Consider the following 13,154-nt stretch of genomic DNA (forward strand, 5'->3'; position numbering starts at 1 on the left):
GTAACATTAAATTTTCGTCGCATTTCTCGCTCGAGGCGCACAGTCGTCGCAAATTGTGAATTCCGAATTTTGTGATATACAGTGAACTGATGTGGCTATATTACTTACAGAAACGCTTGTCGCTCTATAGATTTGTTTGAAAGTAGTGAGCGAAACTTAACGTCAGTTTTCTTTGTGTCCCATACAGCAATTTTAGCGTTAGTAAAACGATACCGTTCAAGGACTGAAGTTTCTATTCTGTCAAAGGACTCTTGTCTAGCTGGCACTCGATAACTGCATTATATAACTGCATAATAATGATTTAAGCAGTAGTTTGTCTTCTTATTTTTCGCAAAGTACATTCCTCTGTCGATAACCTAAACATCTTTCCTGCTGTGTTACCAAAAAATAATTGTTTTCATACTCAATCTACAATTACTACCAAAGCCATACTATTTCTAAATTACCTCTAGTATACTACATTGTCCTTCGATAAGATTTATTGCTACCGAATTGTAACATACTCATAACGTCACTTTCTAGAGTGCTAGATATATCTGGAAACGAGTCATCAGTCACTTCTTGACACGTACGTTAACAGAAAAAGATAATCGTTCTTTTATTCAAGCTGCCGCAAAATGTGCTAAATACTTACGTACTTATTTTTCTTCTTCTTCTTATTGTTATTATTTCTTTCAGCCTCCACTCGCCTTACCCGCTTCCGTCGCCGAAATCATTAACGCACGCTTTTGAGGTAGCTGGATCGAACTTAGTCGTGGCAGAAATTTTCTTCGTCAATAATAACAAGCAACGGGAGTAAGTGTGGGGCGTCAAGATTCAGTTCAACAAACTTTGTGCCAATGTCCTGCATTAAATTCCAAACATCTCCCTACCGTTCATCAACAATTATACTGCAGTACACACCACTGCCATCCACCCATCCTAATTACGCACTTGGCACTATAGAATAAGTCGAAGCAAGGCAACAATAAACTACTTCCATTAGGACCTTGCCCAGGACGGATATCCAGAGTTCCCATGTACGCCCCCACTTGCCATTAATTAAGTGTAGGACCAAATTTGACTGATAATATCGGTGTCAAGAAGGATAAAGAAAGCGGGATACTCTATGCTGTGTTGAACTTATATTCGACAAAATAACAGCTTTCATTGTCAAGCAACTACCAGACATCGAGGAAAATGTGTCAATTCTGGACCATACGCGAGAAGATATTTTTGCTCTTAAATAAACTTTCAGTCCTGATTTTTATGTTCGTTCCACATCTTGTAAGAACATTTATTATCTATGAAAGTACAACTGCGCCGAATTCATCACTATGGACAATTAATAATAACATAATGTAAGTGCTACAACCATACACATTTAAAATTAAGATTTGATAACTTATTTCATGACCCAAACAACTTAACATAACTGAATGAGCTTTCTCAAAATGTATTTAATTTCCTGCTACTGATTATAAAACTTAATTTCAGAAATTTGTCTCAACATCATTCCATAAAGTGATGTACACATACCAGTGAAGCATGAACTCTACTACTAACTACCACGAATTTATAGTCGTGGTGTGTCGTGGGACTGCAGTGGTTTACTGAATTATGAGCTGAAGAGTTGACTCCTTCTAGAACAAAGCCAGTGCCAATATTTCACGAAGTACTATGAACTTGATAAAACATGTTGAACAATGTGTATGATCCGTTCAGCACCTGTAGAAGAAATAATGAGTTAGTGCACTTTCTCGAAGATCGTTTAAAGACTTAGCAATTTTGAGGGTCTGAACAGAGGATAACCACAAAAATTTCCTGCGTTCTCTTCTGTCAAGGAAATAACTGGGGATACAGAAGAGATACAGCAAAAGGTTTCAGATAAAAGTTGTAGGTGTCAAAGAGGGTCACACATTGTTATTAATTGCCATGACATCGAATGTAATTTTTAAGGTGATTTGGAAGTTAAATGGGAATCCTAATATTAGATTTAAGGTTTGAAAAGGGCAGCAAATTTTACATATAAAATTATACATTATGTAAGGTCATGGCAGGTGGCAAATAAAAATCTACATACTTTCATTAAAACTTCTTTGACCCTTATATGCTGGGAGATCAGCACTAGCTCTTTGTCTGTATTTTTCAGAATTACCCTATCTATTCAATGGAATGTAGTCTCTTTGTTACTGATAACATTTAAATCAAGCACTGAACAAGAAAGCAGCGAATGTAAAAAAAAACACACATAAAAGAAAAGGGAATAAATGTAATCAGAAGGCGAAGTACACCACTCTCTACTTCATCACTGCAGAACTTGATATCAAGACGCTATGATTCTAAAGCCCCACAGTTCTTCTCGAAACGTCATGTGATAGATACGTAGATTATATGCAGGTAGACAAGAATTTCGTACCATAGCTACATAGTGGGGAAATCCTCAAGCATGCTGACCATGTCATAAAACAAAAATATGTAGTACATACTTACAAAAGAACAGATATGCTAATGTTCCTTCCACAGACCCTAAGTGAAACAGTCCAAAATGATCTAATATAATTACAAAAAGTTTGAAAAATATTTCTATTTGAAAGCAAATATTAGAATTGTCACACTTAACTGAATATACAGGATGGACCGCTTTAATCTATAATGTGGAATAACTGGGGATAGTGAAGAGATACAGCAAAAGGTTTCAGATAAAAGTTGTTGGTGTCAAAGAGGGTCACACATTGTTATTAATGGCCATGACATCGAATGTAATTTTTAAGGTGATTTGGAAGTTAAATGGGAATCCTAATATTAGATTTAAGGTTTGAAAAGGGCAACAAATTTTACATATCAAATTATACATTATGTAAGGTCATCACAAGGTTTGATGAAGGTCAGATAAGGAAATATGTTTTTAATTCTAGTAGACATTAAATGTAGGAGTGATACAACAAAAGACAATGGTAGATAGAAATCTGAAGGGCCATCCTATGGAATTAGAGGAAAGAGGACTTACCCGATGACTTGCAAATCAAAGACCTACGTTTAATTTTGTTGTTCTGTCGACGTCAAAATAACATTTATACATTATGAAGTATTTGTTTTTGCCAATAAAAACGTTAGTTAAAACTGGAAGTTCGAATCTCTCTTGGCTATTTTCTAATCCAGAGCCACAAATAGGGCTTTCTATGAAACAAAATGGAACCTTGGAATGACCTTCGGTAATTAACTTCAATATCATCGTTATTGTTAAAGATACATGACCGCTCATGCACCTTCCAATTTGTATACAACATTGTATTTTGATGTATCCTTCCTCTACTCTGATGTACTCGCTACTAGAACCAAAAACATATTTGTTTATTTGACCTTTACTGAACCTTGTGATTACCTTGAACAATATATCATTTTATATGTAAAATTTTCCAGTCTTTTCAAACCTTAAATCTAATGTTAGTCATCCCATTTAAAAAAAATCACTTTAGCCTTCAAATCGCCTTGAAAAGGACATTCAAGATCGCAGGCATTAGTAGCAATCTTTACCCTCTTTATCACCTACTAATTTTATCTAAAACATTTTATCGTATTCACCTCTATCCCCAGTTATTCCTCATTATGGTTTAAAGTCTTCCATCCAATATAATGTAGTATCTTCAATACATGCTTTCATAGTCAGCTTACTAAGATGAAGATGCGCAAAATTCACATTTAATGTTGTACTCACATTGCTTAATATTATTAGTAATTTATACACCAGTTGGTTCTACTAATAAGTGCTTTATGTAGGAGAAAGATTTCACAGTCAATAAATTGTTTACACTTCTCTTAAATTTTATGCATTGTAAGCCCAACTTTAGATGGCTGCTAGTGTGATACTGTAAATGAGTGTTCCTAAATAATGAACACCTCTCAGGACCCAAGTGTTTGACTTTTAGTATTTATTTCTAGCATTGATTACATCAACTGAGTTGTCAGTTAGGAAAAAAGGTAATCATTTAATTTCATTAAGGAATAAATACACTGGCAAGCTGCATTTATTATTCATAGTTTCTGGAGCACCTATCTGCAGAACACTCTTGAATTCACATAAAACTTTAGTCGCATTATGCACCTGTGAACGTGGACTTAATGAATTAGCCCAAAATATGAGCTTGTATGACATTATGGAGTGAAGGTTACTTTTTGTATTATCTACATCTGACAAATACCATGTTGCAAATAAACGTTCCTTTAGATGTTCCATAGATTTTGCTATGCTCCTCCCAACTAAATATATTATTAAATACCAAAAAGTTGACACTATCAACCAATTCTATGTGCTTACCGTTGTATATTAAGTATATGCTTGGTAGAAAGAATTAACTATCTGTAATGTGTCTTTTCGAGTTTTTATGACAAATAATTGGTTATAACCCTTTCATTAATGTCAATGAAAATTTCGTTAACAGCTGTTTCTAAGACTAATTGATTTCCTGTTTATCACATTATTTGCTTAATGTTCAATGAAACAGATTTTGAATCTGGTAATGTTACTGATAAAGGTCATTAATACTCACATGATAAAGTAAGGATGAAACCTTGTAAGACACAGCTTATATTAAGTTCTTAGTTAGATGATAATTAACTAATAGCTTAATTTAGGGCTCTTTCGTAGTGACACCCCATTTTCCTTGACTTGAACCATTATTCATAAATTTCAATGATGCCATAATATTACAGTATTACACATAAAAACATATCGTGACTTACATAGTCAAATGCTTTTGACAGAGGATATAATATATCTGTAACTAACCATTTACTCCCTAATGAGAAAAGGATATTCTTGCTGCATGCAAAAACAGGCATCTCAGTATTGAGACCTCTTGGAAATGAAATATGTAATTTTAAAAGTTTATTATTTCTCTAAAATTTTATAGGATGCTTGCAAAAGTGAATCAAATGGGCGTTTGATGGCACTTGGTTACTTCCTTTCTTAAAGAGGGTCTCAGCTTCAGTTATTGCATCCAACTGGTATTACACAACAATATTCAGAACAATATTCTTCCACTAACTTCCTTGGTATTTTACTGTAATTTCAAGATTATTTTTATTTTAAACATTTTATGGGGAACATTAATTCTTCTGGTGTAGTGAGCATAGTAATAATATGGTTGAAGGATTTTGGAATAGCTGGTAGGAGGAATTTCAACACAGCATCTATTGAATCTAGTAACCCCATCTGCTCTGTATCAGCTATGAAGTGCATCAGTTACTCACACAGATGTCTGCTCCTCCTCCTATCAGTCTCCTCCTCCACTGTATCGCACACTCTTTATTTTTCACTTGATTTGGAATCTTTTTATAGTTAAGTATATATTAAACTTCCTGGCAGATTAAATCTGTGTGCCGGACCGAGACTCCAGGATCGTGTGCCACAAAGGGTGCAAATTCATCACGAGATGGGGAAACTCACAGGCGTGTATTGTCTATTGAGGCCTAAGACATGTAGTGTCAGAGTGAGACAGACGAGGACCTACATCATAGGGAAACCCAGTAGAAGGCAGAATGAGATTTTCACTCTGCAGCGGAGTGTGCGCTGATATGAAACTTCCTGGCAGATTAAAACTGTGTGCCAGACCGAGACTCGAACTCAGGACCTTTGCCTTTCGTGGGCAAGTGCTCTACCAACTGAGCTACCCAAGCACGACTCACGACCCGTCCTCACAGCTTTACTTCTGCCAGTACCTCGTCTCCTCAGTTGGTAGAGCACTTGCCCGCGAAAGGCAAGGTCCTGAGTTCGAGTCTCGGTCCGGCACACAGATTTAATCTGCCAGGAAGTTTCATATCAGCGCACACTCCGCTGCAGAGTGAAAATCTCATTGTGTAAGTATATATTACTTTCTTCAATGTTTATGTTCTTCAGTAATTTTGAAGTGTGATTCGTAAGGAGCTGTAGCATCAACTTCAAAATTGTTTCTGACTGACAGACGGAAGTCCCTCTTGCATTACAAGATTATTTTATTTCTTGAGTAACGAATTTTTGTTTATCGTTTACCTCACTGAATTTAGGTTTACAGAATTTATATCCTCATCAGTATTAAGATTTGACATAAGAATTGGCATAGCGTGTTCTAAGAGATCACCCACTGAGTACAAATACTGTTGTTTTTATAATTATTTTGATCATTTTGACTTACCTATAAACATGTTATCAGTGTCTGTTTTGGTTTAATTAGCAGCTCTTTGAAAGTATGTAATAGGGATGAAATTGAGTAGTAGTATTATTGACTACATACTTTAACAAGAAAACACAATAAATTCTACATTGAAATCATCAGAAAGAACTATTTCCTCGTTTTTTATTATTAAATAGGCCAGTGAAGCTTTATGGATGGATTCGCGTCCGGCCATCCTGATTTAGGTTTTCAGTGATTTCCCTAAATCACTCCAAGCAAATCCCGGGATGGTTCCTCTGAAGGGGCACGGCCGACTTCCTTCCCCATCCTTTCCTAATTCGAAGAGACCGATGACCACGCTGTCTGGTCTCCTTCCCCAAACAACCAAACCAACCTTTATGGTTGGATTAAAATTTACTGCCACAGCTGTGTATACACGAACTGCTATAAAAATTTTCTATGGAATTCTGTTTGTCACACTTGTTTCCTGGCACTGCTATATGGAAAACTTATTAATGTCTGTGTTTTTAAATGTGTGGTACAATCTGGTGAACGTGGCCTCTCCATCTTTCTCCATTTCAGCGCTACAGACACGAGGCGCAATGCAAAATGCTGTAGCATATCAATACCAGTGGTCATACGATTTTCAGAGTAGCAGGTAGTATCAACTGCGTTTAGTGATTGTAATTCTTCGATGCAAATAAATATTCACTAGTTTCATCCTTAGCCTTAGAATATTCTGATGTAGTAACAATATCTGATATTTTATGCTGAGTGATATACTAGGTGAAAGCGCAATTTCGAGTGATTCCGAAAATTTTGAAATAATAGCTGTTTGCATAGATTAAGTATGCTACAATTATGAAGTTTCGTTAGCTACTCAAACGAAATATTTCTTTTCAACCTAAACCCTCTGAGAACTGGAGGTTTTACTTAGTTTGGACCAGAAACATGCCACCAATCGTAATTTCAGACTACTTCAAGCAACCTTTTCATTTTTAAAGTGAAAGGTAATGTAAGTCTGGAGTAATGTCTAGTAAGTGTCCAAAGTAGGTTCAAACGACATTGAGTCTACAGATAAAAGTAGCTGACATGCGCTATACAATTGTCTTCATTTCTTCTAGAAGAAAGACACATTCTTACCGACCTGCAGGAACATCTCTCTGGAGAGTTTGCAGGTTTTTCCAACAGTGATCTCCAGAGGTCGATTCACCATCGCCATGAATATCAGCAGGCTGCGTCTAAAACGGGCGTCACTCTCGTTCCATCCGCATCTGAATGCAGAGATCAGCAGTTCCTCGCTCTGAAACAAAATGGAGGTACTGCTGGAGAATACGGAAAAGATAATGTAAGAGTGACTATTCTCTTCGTCACGTGCCATATTCCAGCTCGTTCTATGAGTGGGTGTACGGTTGGCAAGAAAACTCTGGAACGGGGACATCAGGATCTATAAGTACTGTAGACATGTCCTGACAATCAAACAAAAAATTATTTATTTGACAATTTTTCGGATATGATTATTAGAACTTTGTGACTATCAGTCGTCATAGGGACGCTGTTCCTCCACAAAATGACAAGTTTACCATGTCCCAGCATGACAGTGCCACTATTTAGGTCACCTGTATTACCACCGTCGGTTTGAGGAATATATGGATGAACTTCGACAGATAGTATTCACGGGAGGGGTGTAAGCCAAGAACTAAAGTAAAAGCTGGAATCGGATTGCCAGATCAAAAGGTTTGTAAAAACAAAATGTTGGTCTTGGCCAGATAATGGAGGGGCATTTACCCACTACCATGGGCTTTGGGTAAAGGGTTTAATGTCTTATCGACAAAAGTGCATTATAGAGCATTGAATGAAGAGCACCAACCATTAATAACTGGGGGAATGGGCAACAGCAGAATAAGCATACGGAATAGAACTTTACACACAGAAAGCGATTCATTGAAATTCTCCAAGGCGTGATAAATCCTGGAAAAACAAAGCTGCTAGGAGAGTTACCTAAACAATAATGATGGTGACGATGAATGGTGTTCTCTTCGGTCCTGTGGCAATGCTACTGTTCTGTGATAATATATATGAAATGGGGTACATCATGAAAGGATGAAAAATCGATTAATTGAACTGACAGGTGAATATATAAAGGAGGAAGGGATCGTGTCGATTTATGTAAGGACCCTATGGATAAATGTGTAAGAGATGAGCCTTTTATATGTGTATTAAAGGAGACTGAGTGGCTGAGCGTCACAGACGAAGGATATTTGAGTAAGCACGAGAGTGTAAAAGGTAAGAGATCACTCATCTACTTAGCACGAACTGAAGAGTCGAAAGAAAGTTAATGTAATGTGTCTGTCTAAGCATACCTGAATGATGTAATCAATGTTGTAACCTCCCCACAAAAAATATAATAAAAATTTGAGTATGATTCTAATTTAGTGTAACCTCCCCACAAAATTCTTTCTCATTTGTAAGCTCCCTACAAAATTCTTTCTCATTTAATCTAAGCTCAAAATTCATTCACATTAAGCGTAACCTCAAAACAGAAAAATTCCTAAACCTCTCAACAGTAAAAATTATAATTATGTCGTTCAAATTCAGTATAACATCCCAATAAAAATATAAAGTCAGTAACCTGGTAATAAAACAATGTAATTAACCTCTCAATTAAATTGTCGCTCACTTATGACTTTTAAATAATTCACTGTGAATTTAACCTGGTAAATTTTGGACGACAGCAGTGCTGCGTCATGTCCCTGAAAGATCATTTCGAATAAAAAAAAAGAAAAATTCTTACCTCACTGAAGTCGCCGGATATATCTGCTCTTACAATAAATTTTTCCGGCACAGCTCTGTGCAATGCTGGCCGACCTATCTGTCATTTATGAAAGGAAGCAACTGATTTTTCTATTGCAATAATCGGGATGATCATGGATGGCAGAAATTAGTAAATTCTTTAAATTGAAATGAATGGTTGTTAAAAGTTACTTTTTATGAGGAAGATTATTATTACGAGAGTTTTAAAAGATTTACATGGGACTTGAGATAACATTACTACATATGCGCGAGGCTGCTTTTTTTACCTTATACATTAATACTCAGGCCCCAACATCGCTGCAGCCCTGCCGGGCCAGCCAACACGATACACCAGACCAGACCAGGGCAGACTCCAGATTAGCAACAACTTACTGCTACAGCTACACAGTTCCTACTGCAGTCAACACTGCTCTCTGGTCAGAGACCTTGGATGTCGCAGGCAGCGCATGAGCAATACATCGAAATTACATATTCTCGGACCTCTTACAATGTGTTGATTGCAGAATCACGTAAACAGGTAGGCTATTACTCTAGAGAAGTAGGGGGAATTGATTTATGAAGTATGTTAAAATTAACCTGTAAGTTCTAATGTAATGAAAAAAGTTATATTCCTTAAACCAACTGTTGTAATTACGTGCTTGTGATTTGCTGCAACCCAAAAGCCCATTGCTTTTTAGTTGTGGAGAAAACGTGTGATTATCATGCTACTTGTCAGACAACACAAAGCAAATGATAACCAGTAGATGTTTCACAGAAATATTACTTTGTATTTTTAATCTCGTCACAATGAAGTGGAATCATCGAAGCCATTAAGTGTGATTAGTGAACAACAGGAGACAACGTACGTTTCAATATATGATGAAGTTGGCTTATTCTCCACATACCGTTTCACAGACAGCTTCCCTGAACATGGGATCATTGCCTCATGAATTGCTAACTCTTCCTCTGTTGGTAACTCAGGACTTGTGTTACGCAGGACGGTATATACATGCAAACCGAACTTTATAAGACCTGTCGTTATTGTCAGCTTGTATATCCATATTGTTAACAAGGTGCTAGGTTGAAACTACCTGCCTCTACACATAGTGTCAAAAGACAACTGCATTTTCCATGCCGTGTCCCAATACATTCCAACTCTAGGAAATTTTAGAGATCGTAAAATTACATCAAAGGCAAACAATGTCTTCAGTTCTGCTGGTGTAGTTTGTTTAAAATTGTTAATCTTCCCAATTTTCAATGCGGGTATATTTGTCATATCAGACTTAGTGCTGAAGAGGTCAATAGGAATTTACTTACTGAAATAAGTTGGTGGAGAACGTAATTGCTTGTCTGAATATGTTTTTCCCATTCATAATGTGAACCCAATACAGAAGTTGGGCGATAACGCCACTTGATGTCCTTCTTCTGATGTAATTTTCTTTATATCACTGATTTCATTGTTTGCTGTTATATCACTTTCTTGAATGTCGCTATCGTTGTTGTCATTGAACATCACACAAAAACGTTAACTGTTAGTGCCAAAGGCGTATGGCAGCGAAATTTTTGTTATGTAACGAAACGTATCTCTACAACCCCTACCCAGGCGGAAAACGTTGTACAAGAACTCTTTCATATTCTGTATTGCGTTTTCATTCCATGGTGCTGCTATCACTCTAGCGGCGGTTATATCCATCCAATTACTCTTCAATATCGATATGAGAATAATCAGTGATGAAACAGGAAACAATCACTATGGTTTCGGAGATAGCTGGTATAGTGTGGGAAGTAAATGTGACACTTGCCTGGTCGGTTACCAACTGCCCGAAGACGCAGAACATGCCAGTCTGGTACAGCAGGAAGGGTATCATGGCGGTCAGGGTCAGGGGTCGTGTCACTCCCCCACCGGCCTGCAACAGCTGTCCATTACGCAACGTTTCATTTTATCTCTTTCAAAACATAAATAAAATTATTCTTTTTGCATTGTGAAATACATTTATATCTTCGCACCTGTCTAACTGTTTAGAAGCAGAGTTGAAAGAGTCAGTCAGTTCAATTTTCCACTTCAGTTTTAAAATTATGTAACTTCCCATGAACATTCTGCCCTCCAGCTGTAATATTACTGTGCTTGCGCTACACTTGCAGGTAGTCAGCACCCACGTATTATTAACCACTAATCCACCTAATCAAAAACTACGCTCAGCTTTAAAGCATGTCATAGTGTGCTAACGCAAAGCTACAGAACTGGGCATAAGGGTTTATTATAATTTTATCATGTTTTTATGCTATGTGATGATCCCAGTCATCGCTATAAATTTCATTTGTTTCTTTTAATAACTTGAAGGAAACGTTGAATCGCTGTTACCTTCAAAATAATCATGTAACACCCCGTCTTCCACAGTGTTCGTAAATACCAATACGTTCTGTCGACATGTGGTAACACTTAGTTGTTTGAGAAAATGGTGAGTATTGCTAAGCAAAAGACTCTGAAATAATTCCTGCATGCTGAAGGTGAAGGAAGTTGTAACACTTGTTTGAGAAAGTGGTCAGTATTTTGATACAACCGACTCTGAAAGACGTCCTTATCTCCTGTATGTGAAAAGCTGTTCGTGTTCATGCAAGGATTACGAATACTCTTGATTTCTGATTTGTCAAAAAATGGTTCAAATGGCTCTGAGCACTAGAACTTAGAACTACTTAAACCTAACTAACCTAAGGACATCACACACATCCATGCCCGAGGCAGGATTCGAACCTGCGACCGTAGCGGTCGCGCGGTTCCAGACTGAAGCGCCTAGAACCGCTCGGCCACAACGGCCGGCTTCTGATTTGTCACATCAGTTCCAACTTTTGAGACGTTTCTGGTATGAGCTGAGGAAGTGTGAAGCTTTCCATTGTTGAACAAAGCGCAATTATGGGTAAAGGTAAACTGTTTGCTCAAAAGTTTCCAAAATTTGGGCAGCGCGATTGTTAACCGATTCGACTTGAACAGGAAGGAAACAGCAGCCACCAACCTTCCGCAGTGCTTTCAAAAACGAGTGGAGATTTAGCAAAGATTGTGATCCAAACAAGGCGTACTCCTCTCGTTCGACATAAGTCACAAAAGAAATTGACGGAGTCGTATTTGGACGAAGGAGAAAGAATTAGAAATTGTCCAGTCCACGGAGAAACAAATTTCGAATGTCTTTTGCGATCAGGGTGACATAATAATGACTTTTTTTTGGAGAATGAGGAATGATTTCAGTGAGGTACATCAAGAATATGTATAGGGGGAACGGAAAGGAACGTCAACGTAAAGGATTCTCAGGTAGAAAGTTTTGACGTTGACACTGGTGTGGGGATGGTGGCGTCGTCTCTTAACAGCTAAGTTAACCTGTTGCCTCCAAGCTCACTCAAGTTATACTTCTTCATTTTGTACTTCTGCGGCTTCTTAATCTATATTTTATTCCTTGTCAAGTCAACGTGAACCTTTGTGAAGCGTCCATGATGTGGCCTTGAATATTTTTCGTGTGTTTGTTCTTCCGCAAAAGAAGCCAAATACCTGAAAGCGAAAAGTCAATATGGCTACACAGTGTCAGGACAAAGGAAAATCCGACACTATGCACAAATAAGATCAGAAGTAGAGGAAAAAATGTTCATTCAAATACTTTTTAACAATGAAAAATTTCTCTCGAAGTGGAAAAGTAAACCTGTTTTTCACGTTATTTGTTACTTATAAGGGAAAAAAAACCAAAATGGCTGATGTAAATAGGCTCTATATGTTATCTTCGAAATATTTTATTACGTGTTTGTACACATGTATTCACTTGAGAAAATAAAGGCCAATGTTTAAAATTTTTGAATAATGAATCCTATCCCGATAAATTATGAGACAGAATTAATGGGCAGTATTTGCCCTTAGGAAGCGAAAAATACAGCAGTGCCAGTGCACACTGTAAGCTAGTGATCCTTCTATTAAATTCGGATTACATGCAGATATATATCCTGAAACATGCCCTGGATAAAAAAAATGCCTCCTCTACCTAAAGTTTTGCCACAAGAAATGCTTCCGTAACGCTATCTGACTACAGTTTCTTCAAAAGAATGAAACAAGGGAAAGAGAGATATCGCTTAACTTGTACAACGTATCAACAGGGGGCATAAGTGAACATCTGAAAGTAGTCTATGATCGTACTATTTTGCAATAAGATCACAGCGTTAGTTCACAACGTGTTAAGTAATTGAGCTATCAGC

The sequence above is a fragment of the Schistocerca cancellata genome, chromosome 1 (assembly GCF_023864275.1).
Source record: "Schistocerca cancellata isolate TAMUIC-IGC-003103 chromosome 1, iqSchCanc2.1, whole genome shotgun sequence".
Classification (NCBI taxonomy): Eukaryota; Metazoa; Arthropoda; class Insecta; order Orthoptera; family Acrididae; genus Schistocerca; species Schistocerca cancellata.